Below are 14455 nucleotides of genomic sequence, written 5' to 3' on the forward strand. Positions count from 1 at the left end.
AGAGCTTTTGTGTCCAAGAGGTAAATGCCAAGATGGGGAAAAGTCTGAGAAGAAAAGGGGAGAAGGAGCCCCAAGAAAGGAGCCCCTGGGGCGCCTGGGTGGCTCAGTGGGTTAAGCCTCTGCCTTCGGCTCAGGTCATGATCCCAGGGTCCTGGGATGGAGCCCCACATCGGGCTCTCTGCTCAGCAGGGAGCCTGCTTCCCCTCCTCTCTCTGCCTCCCTCTCTGCCTACTTGTGATCTCTCACCCTCTGTCAAATAAATAAAGGATCCCCTAAAATCCATGGTTCAGGACCTGGACTCAAGGAGCAAGGCTCCTTGGGTTTAAATCCCGGCCCTGAAACTGACCCTCAGCATGACCTGACACACCCACCTTCTCCGTGCCTCAGTCTCCACATCTGTAAAACAGGAGCAGTATTTAGTCCTCCTGACAAGCCAATGAGGTAGGCACTCATATTCTTTGTACTGATTTTACAGGACAGTCATAAGGGTTCGATGAGTTAATATATGTAATATCTTAGAGCAGCCCCTGACGCACTGTAAATATTGCGTTATCCACTTACATTTGTGATAGTCCGCCATCTTGCAGGTAGAGTACAGTAACAGCTTGTGGATGGGCACAGCCTTGTAGATACCTCTTTGAAAACTTGTCAGCGATCCGAAAAATAAGTGAGGTCAGGAAAAGATAGACTAATAAATACTCAAGTGTATTTATGGCCTGAGAAGGAAGTGGCAGGTTGATTATAAACTGTTTACATGTTCACTCTGCCCTGTCAGGGATGTCTGTTGGTGAACGGCTCAGCCAGGGTTCAGGTATAGGCCAATTTCCTAAGCTACGGGCCCCACTTCTCCTGCTGTGTCTTGTGAGACCTTTACCCACCCCTGGGTTCAGGTTGCACCAGAGGTCTTTGCGCTCCTTAACGTACCTGCCATCTCTCTCATCAGGACCGGTAGGTAGCCTGCTCATCTTGCTCCCCATGTACCCCTCCCCTGTGCCTCACCTGGCTAACGCTTTCTTGATTTCCATAAACCTCCCCACTATACCCTGATGGCCCCTCTGCGACTCCTCTCAGGGGAAGGCACAGATCACAGGCAGTTCCTGCTTGTCTATTTGTCCGTCTGTACTTATTACATTGTAAGTCCCACCAGGGCAGGAAATGAATGTCTCTATCTTGTCCTCCAACATGTCTTGATGGCCTCATAGGTACTTAATAGAAGGGGCTGGATCACAGAAAATGAAATGGGTTTTAGGTATAATTTAGGATCCCTCACTTCACAGGGGAACAACCCTGGCTCAGAGAAGCGTGGTGGTTTATCTCAGGCCAGAACTAGTTAGTGAGGACTACAACTCAAGTCATCTGGCCCCCAGGCAATGTTGTCTTCCCAACACCACAGAAAGTCCACGTGTCCCTTGTGCTATTATGATCAACCTGGGCCAATTTTTTAAAAATATGAAGTTTTAATGAAAATACACACATAGAATTTCTCAAACACATTAGGACAAGCTTTACTGATTAGATATTAATTAAAATATGAATAATTAGTATAAATGCCATAAACTTGGTGTGAAAGTCATCACATTTTCTTTTCCCAGTTAATCACTGAAGCCCTTAAATTAACTCACCTGCAGAGGCAGCTGCCCTCGGCTTTCCAGAGAGGATCATCCTCTCGCTAGTTGTGAAGCATCCCTCTCTTAGAATCATAATGACAGAGCTCTTAGCCCCTTCTGTTCCCATCATAGTTGCCTCAGACCAGGTCCCAGGACCCACCACGTCTCAGACCTAGATCTCCTGTCAGCCTTGAAGTCGTGCACTTGAGGGAAGACCTTTTCCCTTAAACATCCAGAGCACAAAGGGTCTGAGAAGATGTTGGAGCTACTTGACCTTCTGACCAAATGATATAGCTTCTAGGAGACATCCCAGGAATTCCCAGGTGCCCTACACAGGCCCTCAAGGAGTCTGGTGGCTTAAATCAGCTACAAATTCCCACCCTCCCTGTTCATATACTCCTTTGCAACGTAGTTTTCCTCCTCCTGTCAAGAAGTGAGCCCATGTCTCTGCTCTGGAAGCTGGGGTTTCTCATGTGATTTGCTTTGGCAGTGGGGCATTAGCAAACATGATGTGGGTAGAAGCCCAGAGCCCTGGTTGGGAAGCTTAGCAGCTTTTGCTAAGCTTTTTTGCTGCTGGGACCCCTGAGATCACCATGTGATGAAGCCTGGGGTAGCCACTGGAGGATGTGAGACCACGTGGAGCCGGGACAAGCTGGTAGGGCTGAGGGCCCTCCCACCTACCAGCTACCAACCAGCTAAATGTGAATGAGAGCTCCAGCTCACGCACCAACGGGCCACAGGGATGAGCCAGCTGGCCCAGGTCAGAAGACTTGCATGGCTGAACTACAGAAGCATGAACTAAACAAAATGGTGAGTTTTTTTGTTTTTGAAGTCACTAAGTTTTACGGTGGTTTATTGTATGGCAGTAGATGACAGAGTTAAAAGTGATTTTCTGTTGTAGCCTAGATAGTGCGGTAGCTGGAACTTCTCTAAAGAAATGAATAAACAGGGCACCTGGGTGGCTCAGTCATCAAGCGTCTGCTTTCGGCTCAGGTCATGATCCCAGGGTCTTGGGATTGAGCCCTGCATCGGGCTCCCTGCTTGGTGGGAAGCCTGCTTCTCCCTCTCCCTCTCCCCCTGCTTGTGTCCCTCTCTTACTGGGTCTCTCTCTCCGTCAAATAAATAAATAAATAAAATCTTTAAAAAAATGAATAACACTCATTTGATATCCTTCAGGTACGGTAGCATCCTAGGTATGGATGGAGATACACATACATGCATACATACACACAGAGGAGAGGGCTTTTTTCTTTTTTAATGTCAGGAACAAATAGCCCTGGGGAATAGGAATGAGTTAGGGGTAGGGGAGAAGTGAAGAAGCCCTTTAATTTTAGTTCTGTATACATGTCTATATAGATGTTTTTGCAATAAATAGATATTTACAATACCACCTGGGTCATTTTTGGGTGGGAGAGGGGCAGGGGCAGAGGAAGAAGAGAGTATCTGAAGCAGCCTTCATACCCAGTATGGAGCCCAACACAGGGCACCATCTTGAGACCCTGAGATCATGACCTGAGGTGAATCATGAGTCAGAGGCTTAACTGACTGAGCCACCTAGCGCCAAAGATACAAAATATTTGAATACATTTAAAATGTGTGTAGGTTCATTGTGATACTGCACAAATAACTGATTTCACTTGGTGATTATAGCCTATCAGTGGTTAAATAAATATTGACATCACGCTGAGGAGCTTCCATTTTGTTTCCAGCTTGTGGCCTAGGGGACCCAGTCCCCTTTTCTCTCAACCACAGTCTTTTGGGGTTTATCTTCCCTCAGGAGATGAGAGGAGAGCATCTTTGTTAGAGGCTCACAGCAGCCTTGGGAAGCTCTCTGCCACATTTCAGTCCTTGCTCCTTGCATCCATTGGTGGGTGCAGGGTGGTGGAGGGAAGGTATGGGAGAAAGGGATGGAGGAAAAAGAAGTAGAAATGAGTTCTGTTATTTTGAGAGGTGAGGAAATAACTTCACATCTTTGGAGGGGTTGGGGGGAGTGCCCAGGGGCTTGTTCAACCATCACCCCATTTGCTGACGCAGAAGCTCCTTCCACTGGATGACTCAGTAGGAAAGTTGTGCAACCTTAGGTTTTGAGTGCAGAAGAGTGGAGAGCAGATGGGGTCTGGGATTTCCAAGGACAAAAACAAAACAAAACACAAAAACCAGTGTCATGCAGGGAAAAAAAAACATGAATGAGCATAGAGGAAAATGTAGGTCTCTAAGGTTCTTTATTAAGGATGGGTTTAATTTAGAAACCTTCTGAAAGTTGACTTGTCCCCTTGCTTAATTTTATTACCTATCTACTCTTTGTCCCTGTCATTATAAAACCCTCTGGTGGGCAGTGATTGTTCGTGATGGCCCAGCATTCCTTCTCTCTACTCATCTTTCTTGTGGAGAACCCATTTCATAGGATTTAGATGAGGATGATCTCAAAATCTCTCTCCATGATCAGGAGTCAGCCTACAGTTTCCTAATTCTAGGAAATTCCTAATTCTTTTTGGAAATTATAGAATTCCAGAAAAAAATAGAATCTGTTCTGTCCTTTTTAATATTTTCAGATCCCCTGTTGAAATTCAGTCTTGTCTTTGGTCTATTTTAACCTTGTGAGCATAGCTATTTTTAAGCCAATGTCCAGTAGCTCCAATATCCAGAACCCTTCAGGTAGGTTTCTGTTGTATCTTTTTCTGCTCATTTTGTAGTTATTACTGTTCATGCAGTCTTGTCTCTTTAAATACCTGGTTTTTTTTCTTTTGGATTTTTTTATATAGTTCACACATGTTACGTTAGTTTCAGGTGTACAACACAATGATTGAACATACTACATGTTCAGCTATGCTTACCACAAGTGTATCCGTCACCGTGATATGTGGTTATTATTATTATTTTTTGACTTGTGCCAGACATTGTTATTTGAAAAAATTGTAGAAGTAATTTGACGTTTATAAAATATTATCTTTTGCTGGAGAGGAATGACATTTGCTTTAAGAAGGAACCTAGAAAGCCTCGTAATCCAGGATTACCTTAATCCAATTTCAGGTGATTATTATGATTTAAAGCTAGACTGCGTCCCTATGAGGATTATACTACTTTCACTTCATATTCTGCTGAAATGCAGCAGTCAGTGTCAGTGTCCCGTCTCAAGTGTGGTAACCCCACAGCACCACCTCTCTCCCATAGCTGGTGGGCTCTAATTCTCTCTCTCTCTCTTTTTTAAATGGCTAATTGTGGGATAAAGGATTTCATTTTTTTATTAACCTATAATGTATTATTTGCCCCAGGTCTGTGAATCAACAGTCTTACACAATTCACAGCACTCACCATAGCACATATACTCCCCAATGTCCATTAACCAGCCACCCTATCCCCTCCCTCCCCGCACCCCCCAGCAACCCTCAGTTTGTTTCCTGAGATTAAGAGTCTCTTATGGTTTGTCTCCCTCCCAGGTCCCATCTTGTTTCTTTTTTTCTCCTCCCTACCCCCCATGAACCCCTACCCTGCCTCTAAAATTCCTCATATCAGAGAGATCATATGATAATTGTCTTTCTCTAATTGACTTATTTTGCTTAGCATAATACCCTCTAGTTCCATTCACGTCATTGCAAATGGCAAGATTTCTTTTTTTGATGACTGCATAATATTCTAGTGTGTGTGTGTGTGTGTGTGTGTGTGTGTGTATGTATGTATACATATACATACATATATACACATACCACATCTTCTTTATCCATTCATCTGTTGATGGACATCTAGGTTCTTTCCATGGTTTGGCTATTGTGGACATTGCTGCTATAAACATTCGGGTGCCCATGCCCCTTTGGATCACTACATTTGTATCTTTAGGGTAAATACCCAGTAGTCTGATTCCTGGGTCATAGGATACCTCAATTTTCAAACTTTTTGAGGAACCTCCATGCTGTTTTCCAGAGTGGCTGCACCAGGTTGCATTTCCACCAACAGTGTAGGAGGATTCCCCTTTCTCCGCATCTGTCGTTTCCTGACTTGTTAATTTTAGCCATTCTGACAGGTGTGAGGTGGTATCTCATTGTGGTTTTGATATGTATTTCCCTGATGCCGAGTAATATGGAGCACTTTTTCATGTGTCTGTTGGCCATCTGGATGTCTTCTTTGCAGAAATGTCTGTTCATGTCCTCTGCCCATTTCTTGATTGGATTATTTGTTTTTTGGGTGTTGAGTTTGATAAGTTTTTTATAGATTTTTGGATACTAGCCCTTTATCTGATATATCATTTGTGAATATTTTCTCCCATTCTGTCAGTTATCATTTGGTTTTGTCGACTATTTCCTTTGCTGTGCAAAAGCTTTGATCTTGATGAAGTCCCAAAAGTTCACTTTTGCCCTTGCTTCCCTTGCCTTTGACGATGTTCCTAGGAAGAATTTGCTGCAGCTGAGGTTGAAGAGGTTGCTGCCTGTGTTCTCCTCAAGGATTTTGATGGATTCCTTTCTCACATTGAGGTCTTTCATCCATTTTGAGTCTAGTTTTGTATGTGATATAAGGAAATGGTCCAGTTTAATTCTTCTGCATGTGGCTGTCCAATTTTCCCAACACCATTTGTTGAAGAGACTGTCTTTTTTCCATTGGACATTCTTTCTTACTTTGTCAAAGTTAAGTTGACCATAGAGTTGAGGGTCTATTTCTGGGCTCTCTGTTCTGTTCCATTGATCTATGCATCTGTTTTTGTACCCGTACCATACCGTCTTGATGATGACAGTAGGATGCTCTAGTCTCCATGTATTTGAGTTCTTTCCGACTTTCCTCTTGTGGTTGAGTTCTAGTTTCAAAGCATTGTAGTCTGAAAATATGCAGGGAATGATCCCAATCTTTTGGTCCTGATTGAGACCTGATTTGTGACTGAGGATGTGATCTATTCTGGAGAATGTTCCATGTGCACTAGAGAAGAATGTGTATTCTGTTGCTTTGGGTTGGAATGTTCTGAATATGTCTGTGATGTCCATCTGGTCCAGTGTGTCATTTAAAGCCTTTATTTCCTTGTTGATCTTTTGCTTAGATGATCTGCCCATTTCAGTCCCCTACTATTATTGTATTATTGTCGATGTGTTTCTTTGATTTTGTTATTAATTGGTTTATATAATTGGGTGCTCCCATGTTAGGGGCATAGATATTTACAATTTTTAGATCTTCTTGTTGGACAGACCCTTTAAGTATGATTTAGTGGCCTTCCTCATCTCTTTTTATAGTCTTTGGCTTGATTGTCACCCCAGCTTTCTTTTGATGTCCATTAACGTGGTAAATTGTTTTCCACCCTGTCACTTTGAATCTGGAGGTGTCTTTGGGTCTAAAATGAGTTTCTTGCAGACAGCATATCAATGGGTCTTGTTTTTTTATCCATTCTGATACCCTGTGCATTTTGATTAGGACATTTAGCCCATTTATATTCAGGGTAACTATTGAAAGGTATGAATTTAGTGCCATTGTATTGCCTTTAAGGTGACTGTTACTATATATTGTCTCCGTTCCTTTCTGGTCTGTTACTTTTAGGCTCTCTCTTTGCTTTAAGGACCCCTTTCAATATTTCCTGTAGGGCTGGTTTGGTATTTGCAAATTCTTTTAATTTTTGTTTTTCCTGTAAGCTTTTTATCTCTCCTTCTGTTTTCAATGACAGCCAGCTGGATATAGTATTCTTGGCTGCATATTTTTCTTGTTTACTGATCTGAATATATCATGCCAGTATTTTCTGGCCTGCCAGGTCTCTTTGGATAGGTCTGCTACCAATCTAATAATTCTACCATTGTATGTTACAGACCTCTTGTCCCAAGCTGCTTTCAGAATTTTCTTTGTCACTGAGACTTGTAAGTTTTACTATTAGATGACAGGGTGTGGGCTATTTTTATTGATTTTGGGGGGTGTTCTCTGTGTCCCCTGGATTTTGATGCATGTTCCCTTTGCCAAATTAGGGAAATTTCCCTCCTATAATTTGTTCCAATATTTCTTCTGCCCCTCTCTCTTTTTCTTCTTCTGTGGGATCCCAATTATTCTAATATTGTTTCATCTTATGGTATCACTTATCTCTTGAATTCTCCCCTCATGGTCCAGTAGTTGTTTATCTTTCTTTTTCTCAGCTTCTTTATTCTCCATCATTTGGTCTTCTGTATCACTAATTCTCTCCTCTGCCTCATTTATCCTGGCAGTAAGAGCCTCCATTTTTTATTGCACCTCATTAGTAGCTTTTTTAATGTCAACTTGGTTAGATTTTAGTTCTTTTATTTCTCCAGAATTGGATTCTCTATGTATCTTCCATGCTTTTTTGAGCCCAGCTAGCACCTTGATAATTGTCATTCTGAACTCTAGTTCTGACATAATAATATTAGTATTGATAAAATGATTATCTATTGGTACTGCCTCTTGTTCTTTTTTTTGAGATGAGTTTTTCCACTTTGTCATTTTATCCAAATAAGAATATAAGAATAGGGGGTGCCTGGGTGGCTCAGTGGGTTAAAACCTCTGCCTTCAGCTCCGGTCATGATCTCAGGGTCCTGGGATCGAGCCCCACATCGGGCTCTCTGCTCAGCAGGGAGCCTGCTTCCCGCCCCCCCGCTGCTCTCTCTGCCTGCCTCTCTGCCTACTTGTGATCTCTCTCTGTCAAATAAATAAAATCTTAAAAAAAAAGAATATAAGAATAGATGAAGAGAGAAAAAATACTAAAAGGGTAGCAATGACCCCAGAAAAAAAATACACTAACCAATTCAGAAGAGACCCAAAACCAGGGGAGAAGAAAGGAGGAAAAAAACAATGTAGATAAATATATATATATTCATATTTATATATTTACATTTATATACATTTAATATATAATATAAATATATATACATACATATTTACATATAAATATAAATATAAATATAAATATATTTATATTTATATATTTATATATATATTAGGCTGGTGAATAGAACAGAGCCACACACTTGATTCTGGGTGTATTTTGGTCTGTTAGAAGAAACTGTCTCCCAGAATGTTAAAGAAAGAAAACATATATATACACAGAAATAAGGGTGAACATGATGAAGGGATGGAATATGACTGTAAAGATGAAAATTTAAGAAGATTCTAAAAAAGGAATTGAGAAGAAGTTAGTTGAAGAAGAAAAAAAAAGAGGAAAGAATGTGATAAGGCTGGATACTAGAACAAAGCCATGTGCTAGATTTAGGGTATATTTTGCTCTATTAGAAGAAATTGTATTTTAAAATTTTAAAGAAAGAAAAAACTTACATGTATACAAAAAATAAAGTTAAATACAATGAAGGGATAAAATAGGACTATAACAATGAAAATTTAAAAAGTTTTTAAAAAGGCATTGATAAGATAAAATAGTTAAAAAACATTAAAAAGAGGAAAGAGGAAAAAGTTAAAAAAATAGAATAAGAAAAAATAAAATTAAAAAGATTTAACTTTGAAAGACTAAAGGATCATGGGAAAAAAAGCCATGAATTCTATGTGTTGCATTCCCCTAGCTCTGGACTTCTGTGCTTCTCATTGTTCAGTGAACTTGGTGTTGTCTGGATGTTCGTGCTGATCTGGCAGAAGGACTTGTTACCGTGATTCTCAAATGTCTTTGCTGGAGGCGGAATTGCACTGCCCTTGCCAGGGGCCTGGCTAAGAATCTGCTCCGGTTTGCTCTCGGAGCTTTTGTTCACTGAGCACTTTCCAAAGAGCTCTGGAGGATGGGAATGAAAATGGCGGCCTCCCAGTCTCCCGCCCAGAGGAGCCGAGAGCTCAGCCCCTGGTCCTCAGTGCACCCTCAGAGAAAAGGAGTCAATCCCTCCCATCTCCCTGGTCTCCAGCTTTGCTCTGTGCTCACCCGGCCTGTGACTGAGCATTTCTCTCTCTGGCACTGGGCCCCGTTTGGAGTCTCCAAACCCAGTCGATTCCTGCAGCATGCTCCAGTGTTGCTCCTCCTTGGGGAGGAAGGTGAGTCTCCCTGGGTCTGCCGCTTGTGTGGTCCCTGCTCCAAGAGCAGTGGTCTGACTGTGCCTCAGGTCATGGTTTAAGGTAACTCTGAGCCGAAAGCCCCTCCTCGACTCCATCTCTGCAGCCGGCCTCCCTGCTCTGATACCTGGGGGCTCTGCCACACTCAGACACCCCCTGGTCTTTCTGTGACCCCAAAGGTCCTGAGACCACACTGTCCCCTTGAGGGCTCTACCCCCTGCTTAGCCTCTGGAGTGATATCCCTCAGTGGAGCAGACTTCTAAAAGTTCTGATTTTGTGCTCTGCTGTTCTACTGCTTGCTGGGAGCCGGCCACTTCCCCCGCATATATTGCCTCAGATTCAGTTCTTCTCTGCAGGAACTTGAGGTCACTACCCCACCGCATGGGTCCTCTGATTCTCTTTTTTTAAAAAATTTCATTAGATCATTCAAGGCTGTCAAAAATCTTACTCAGCCTCTCAGTTACCTCTTCCAGAATTGGCAAATGCCCAGGGAAAAAGCAAGTCCCAGTGTACCACTTTGGATTTCCCTCTTCTCTGCTATCTTAGCTTAGCTATTTAAACTGTCTTGTTGCCTCTTTTGTGACTCTAAGTAGGTTTTTTTAAAAAATTAAGTAGATGTGTCTGGTTTTTGTAGTGGTCCTCAGTGGGAAAGTTGGTCCAAATTATCAAAGCCATCATTACTAGAAGTCCTTTATGTAAAGTGCCAACAGTCTTGGATGGGAATATATATAAAAGGTGTATTTATGAGAACGAGGCATGAAATCTTAGCCTTAGGAAAGGAAATGGGATTGAAGCTCTAGGAAGACAGCTCTGCCCACTAAAGAAGTACATGCTAGGTTGTAACAGAGTGAGATAGCAGTTCAAATGAAGTCACAGTGTATTTATTTCTCTCTCACATAAAATCCAGAAGAATGTAGTTGAGGTTCTTGAGGTGGCTCTGACCTAGGGGCATCCAAGGACCTAGGTGTCCTCTATCTTGCTGCTCCAACAGAGCAAGGTCATCCTCACCCTCAGGGCCAATAACTACATTATCATTCCAGTTGGGGAGGGGGGAAGAGAGAGAAAGAGGAGGCTAACCAGGTTGTTGGGGATTTTTCAAGATATATAATCTGGAATTTGAATGCATCACTTCTTTTCTTGTGTTCTTGATCCAAACTAATTATTTGCATAGTCATCTCTAGAGATAAGAGAGGATGGATATGTAATTTCTTGCTGGAAAGCCTGCTGAGCTGTTAAAAGTTGTGGTGGAATGGGGTGGTGATGATTGTAATAGTAAGAGGGACAAGGAAAGAATGGATCCTGAGGATGGCGATCTCTATCATGACCCTGGTTAAGAGAGGTGGAGAATGAAGTCTCATACCCAGGTGGGCTCACGGGACAAGGAGGGGGAGACACCAAGTATGACTTCGCACAAAAGGAGGGGCGCATGGTGTTTCTGTGTGCTAGGAGAAGATGAATTCGAGTCAAACTTGAGTATGCAACAGAATTACCTAGAAGGCTTGTCACAATGTAGGTAGGTGGGCATCACTCCCTGGGGTTTTGGTTCTGTGGGCCCAAGGTGGTTCTGAGAATTTTTTGTTTCTAACAATTTGCTGGATGATGCTGATGTTACTGGTCTGGGGATCAAACACAGAGAGCACTCTGAGCGCCTGGGCTGCTTGGACTGGTTTTACAAGCATTGACGAAGATGGGTGTATTGTGTTATTATACCAATAATAACATAACTGAGCCCTGTGTTTTCCGTTGTGAAGTTCTGGGATCCTTCGCTGTTATATTACTGAGGAGATGATAGACTAGATCAACTCCTCACCATCCATGAGCATGACCACTCAACTTTTGATTTCCTCATACTCTGTTTCTGTCTCCAGGCTAAGACTGCTAGAATATCTTGCAAAGCCTTTTAAACCTCTTCACTTGAAGCATCTCTGATAAGCAGATGTCACTGTGTGTTTGCTTGCACTGTATTATTGTTATAGCTGTTTATACATATTTTAATGGGAACTCTATGAATATAGGCCTTGGTTCTTCAGGACAAAATGGAATGCGATTTATTTAGTTGTTTCCTCCCTCTTTGAGTTGGCTGAGTGGGGTAGTTGAATTTCTAGATGCAATTTATAGAATGAAGTTGAAAACAAAGGCAGATCAGTTTGAAAAATAATTATGTTGGGGGTGCCTCGTGACTCAGTCAGTTAAGGACCTGATTCTTGATTTCGGCTAAGGTCATGATCTCAATCGTGAGATTGAGCCTTGTGTGGGACTCTTCTCTCTCTCTCCCTCTTCTTGTGCCCCCACACACATGCTCTCTCTCCCAATCTCAAAAAAAAAAAAAAAAAAAAAAAAGAAAAGAAAAGAAAAAGAAAAAGAAAAAGAAAAAAGAATATTTCCTGAGAAAATTACCAAAAACTGGAAGGAATCTATTTATAGGCTTCATTTTTGATGACTGCTATCTACGACTTAGCTGAATCTGGATGGCTTTATTTCTGATTCCAAGTGGCATTAGCAGCCAGGTGGGGGATAGAGAAAGGGGAAGTTTTTAACGCTCTAGTATCATAATTCGCCCCAAGCAGGACATTAGGGGACACATCTGGGAAAATAGGAAGGAGCCCCCCAAAACAAAGAGAACAAGAAATGAGGGACAAGTAGGGACAGAAGCAAGGCCCAGGGAAGAGGCCATCACTCAGGTCAAATCCCAAGCAGCATGTGACTTATCCAGTGCAGTTCTTATTTTCTAAAATCATGGGGAATTCAATATGCTGGAAACGGGCTGAAGGTAGAGTGTCAGAGAAAATTTGGTAAGCATCTTGATACTAATTTCAGAGCTAGGTCACTCCAATCATTCTGTCAGAAGTCCAGGCAAAAGCTCTGGATAAAGAGAAAAATAAGGTCAAGAGACTCAGGCAGGAGAAGGTCAGGTAGAGCTATGGCTACAACTCAGCTTTGTTCTAGAAACATCCAGGGATTTCAATGTCGGATGAGAGGTAACTGTCAGTCAAAACTCTTAGTTTTCTGGACAAGCCTGTCTTAGAGAGAAGATCAGCAGTTAGATGCTGGTTCAGACACGTGGGTGAAGCTGCCTGGCCGGACCTAGTGACTCTTCCTGAGGCTGAGTCAGGAAGATGCTTCCTTTAAAGCTACTTATCCAGAATGTTCTGAGGAAATGAAAGACCTCAAATCCTAAAAATCCACCAGATGTTCTTTGTTTTTTTTCCCCTCTGAAAAGTGGTGCCTCTTAAACACCTTTTATAGAGTTTGGGGTCATTGCCTTTGTGGAAACAAGGCAAAAACTTTGTTGCTTTGGATTTCAGAATGTATGTATTTACTTCACCAACCTGATAAAGAAACGAGTTTGAAAGATGGCTATAGAGTGTTATCAAGCAGTATTTCTTCTAAATATGTCCTTTATTTAATGTTTTCTTAAAAATTATTATTGTCATTATTATTAGCAACCCTCCAGGAAACTCACTTTTGTCCAAACCTCCCCCTCTTCTAGTCACTACCCACCCCCAAGGGAAATCCCTGTCCTGTTATCTGACAGTGTCGATGAGTTCTGTCTGTTTTTGTCCTTTTATAAGTAGAACCAAACAACATATACTCTTTTGCATCTGGCTTCTTTCATTTGTATTGCTGTGTGTGGTTGTAGACTGTGTATTCTTGTTGCCATATGGTATTCATTGTGTGAATATACCAGATTATTTATTGATTATTCTGTTGACGGGTATTTGAACAGCTTCCAACTCAAGGCTATTATGAATCATGGTGCTTTCTAGTCTATGATTTCTGGTGAGCCTATATTTATATTCTGTTGGTGCTTTGTTTTTTAATTTTTTAAAAAGAGTTTATTTATTTATTTGACAGAGATCATAAGTAGGCAGAGAGGCAGGCAGAGAGTGAGAGGGAAGCAGACTCCCTGCTGAGCAGAGAGCCCGATGCAGGGCTCAATCCCAGGACCACGAGATCATGACCTGAGCTGAAGGCAGAGGCTTTAACCCAATGAGACACCCAGGTGCCCCTGGTGCTCTACTTTTAGTTGTAAAAATAGTTTACCATCACCCCCTTTGAATCAGAAATTGTCTGGTTGTTGCTGTCACAATTTAAAGGGGGAGCAAATGGGGTTCTCTAAGAGCAGAGCTCCAGGAGACCGGTAAAGATGATCAGTGTGGTTCTGGAATCCTGCATTGGCAAATTTCATCCCTTTCTATACGTTCTCTTACTTAACCCTTCCAACAGTAGTCCCACCCCCCCCATTTTATTTTAATATTTAAGATTTATTTATTTATTTGGGAGAGTGAGCACATGCGTGAGCTGGGGGTGGGGGCAGAGGGAGAGAATCTCAGTCCTCACTGAGCAGGGAGACTGACACAGGGCTCTATCCCATGACCCTGCAATCATGACCTGAGCCCAAACCAAGAGTCAGACACTCAAGCAACTCAGCCACCCAGGTGCCCCTTTTTCCTTCACTTTAGAGATGAGGAAACGAAGGCACACAGAGGCCAAACAGCCCACTCAAAGCCGCACAGGCAGCAGATAGAGGAGCCAGAATTGAACTCAGGTGGTCTGTATCCAGAAGCTGAGCTCTTTGTCACTCAGCTTTGTCGCCTCTGTACCCCCCATCCTCCTGTCTCTCTCAACAGAGTGAGTCCTCCTCCATATTTAAATATGCCTCAGCTCGTTATCTTAAAATGGAACCCTCCCATGACCACACATCTCCTTCTAGCTGTTCCCTTTTCTGCCCTTCACCTCCTAACTTCTTAATGGAGTTGCCTACTTGCCTCCATTTGATTTCCTCACCTCACTCCAGTCTAATTTTAAACCCTACTTTTCAACATGCTAGATCCTGCTAAGGTCACCAGTGACCTCTCTGTTGCTAAATTCAGTGGTCGTCATGTTGC

The sequence above is a fragment of the Lontra canadensis genome, unplaced genomic scaffold (genome assembly GCF_010015895.1).
Source record: "Lontra canadensis isolate GAN:19392208 unplaced genomic scaffold, GSC_riverotter_1.0 scaffold6, whole genome shotgun sequence".
NCBI classification, from domain to species: Eukaryota; Metazoa; Chordata; class Mammalia; order Carnivora; family Mustelidae; genus Lontra; species Lontra canadensis.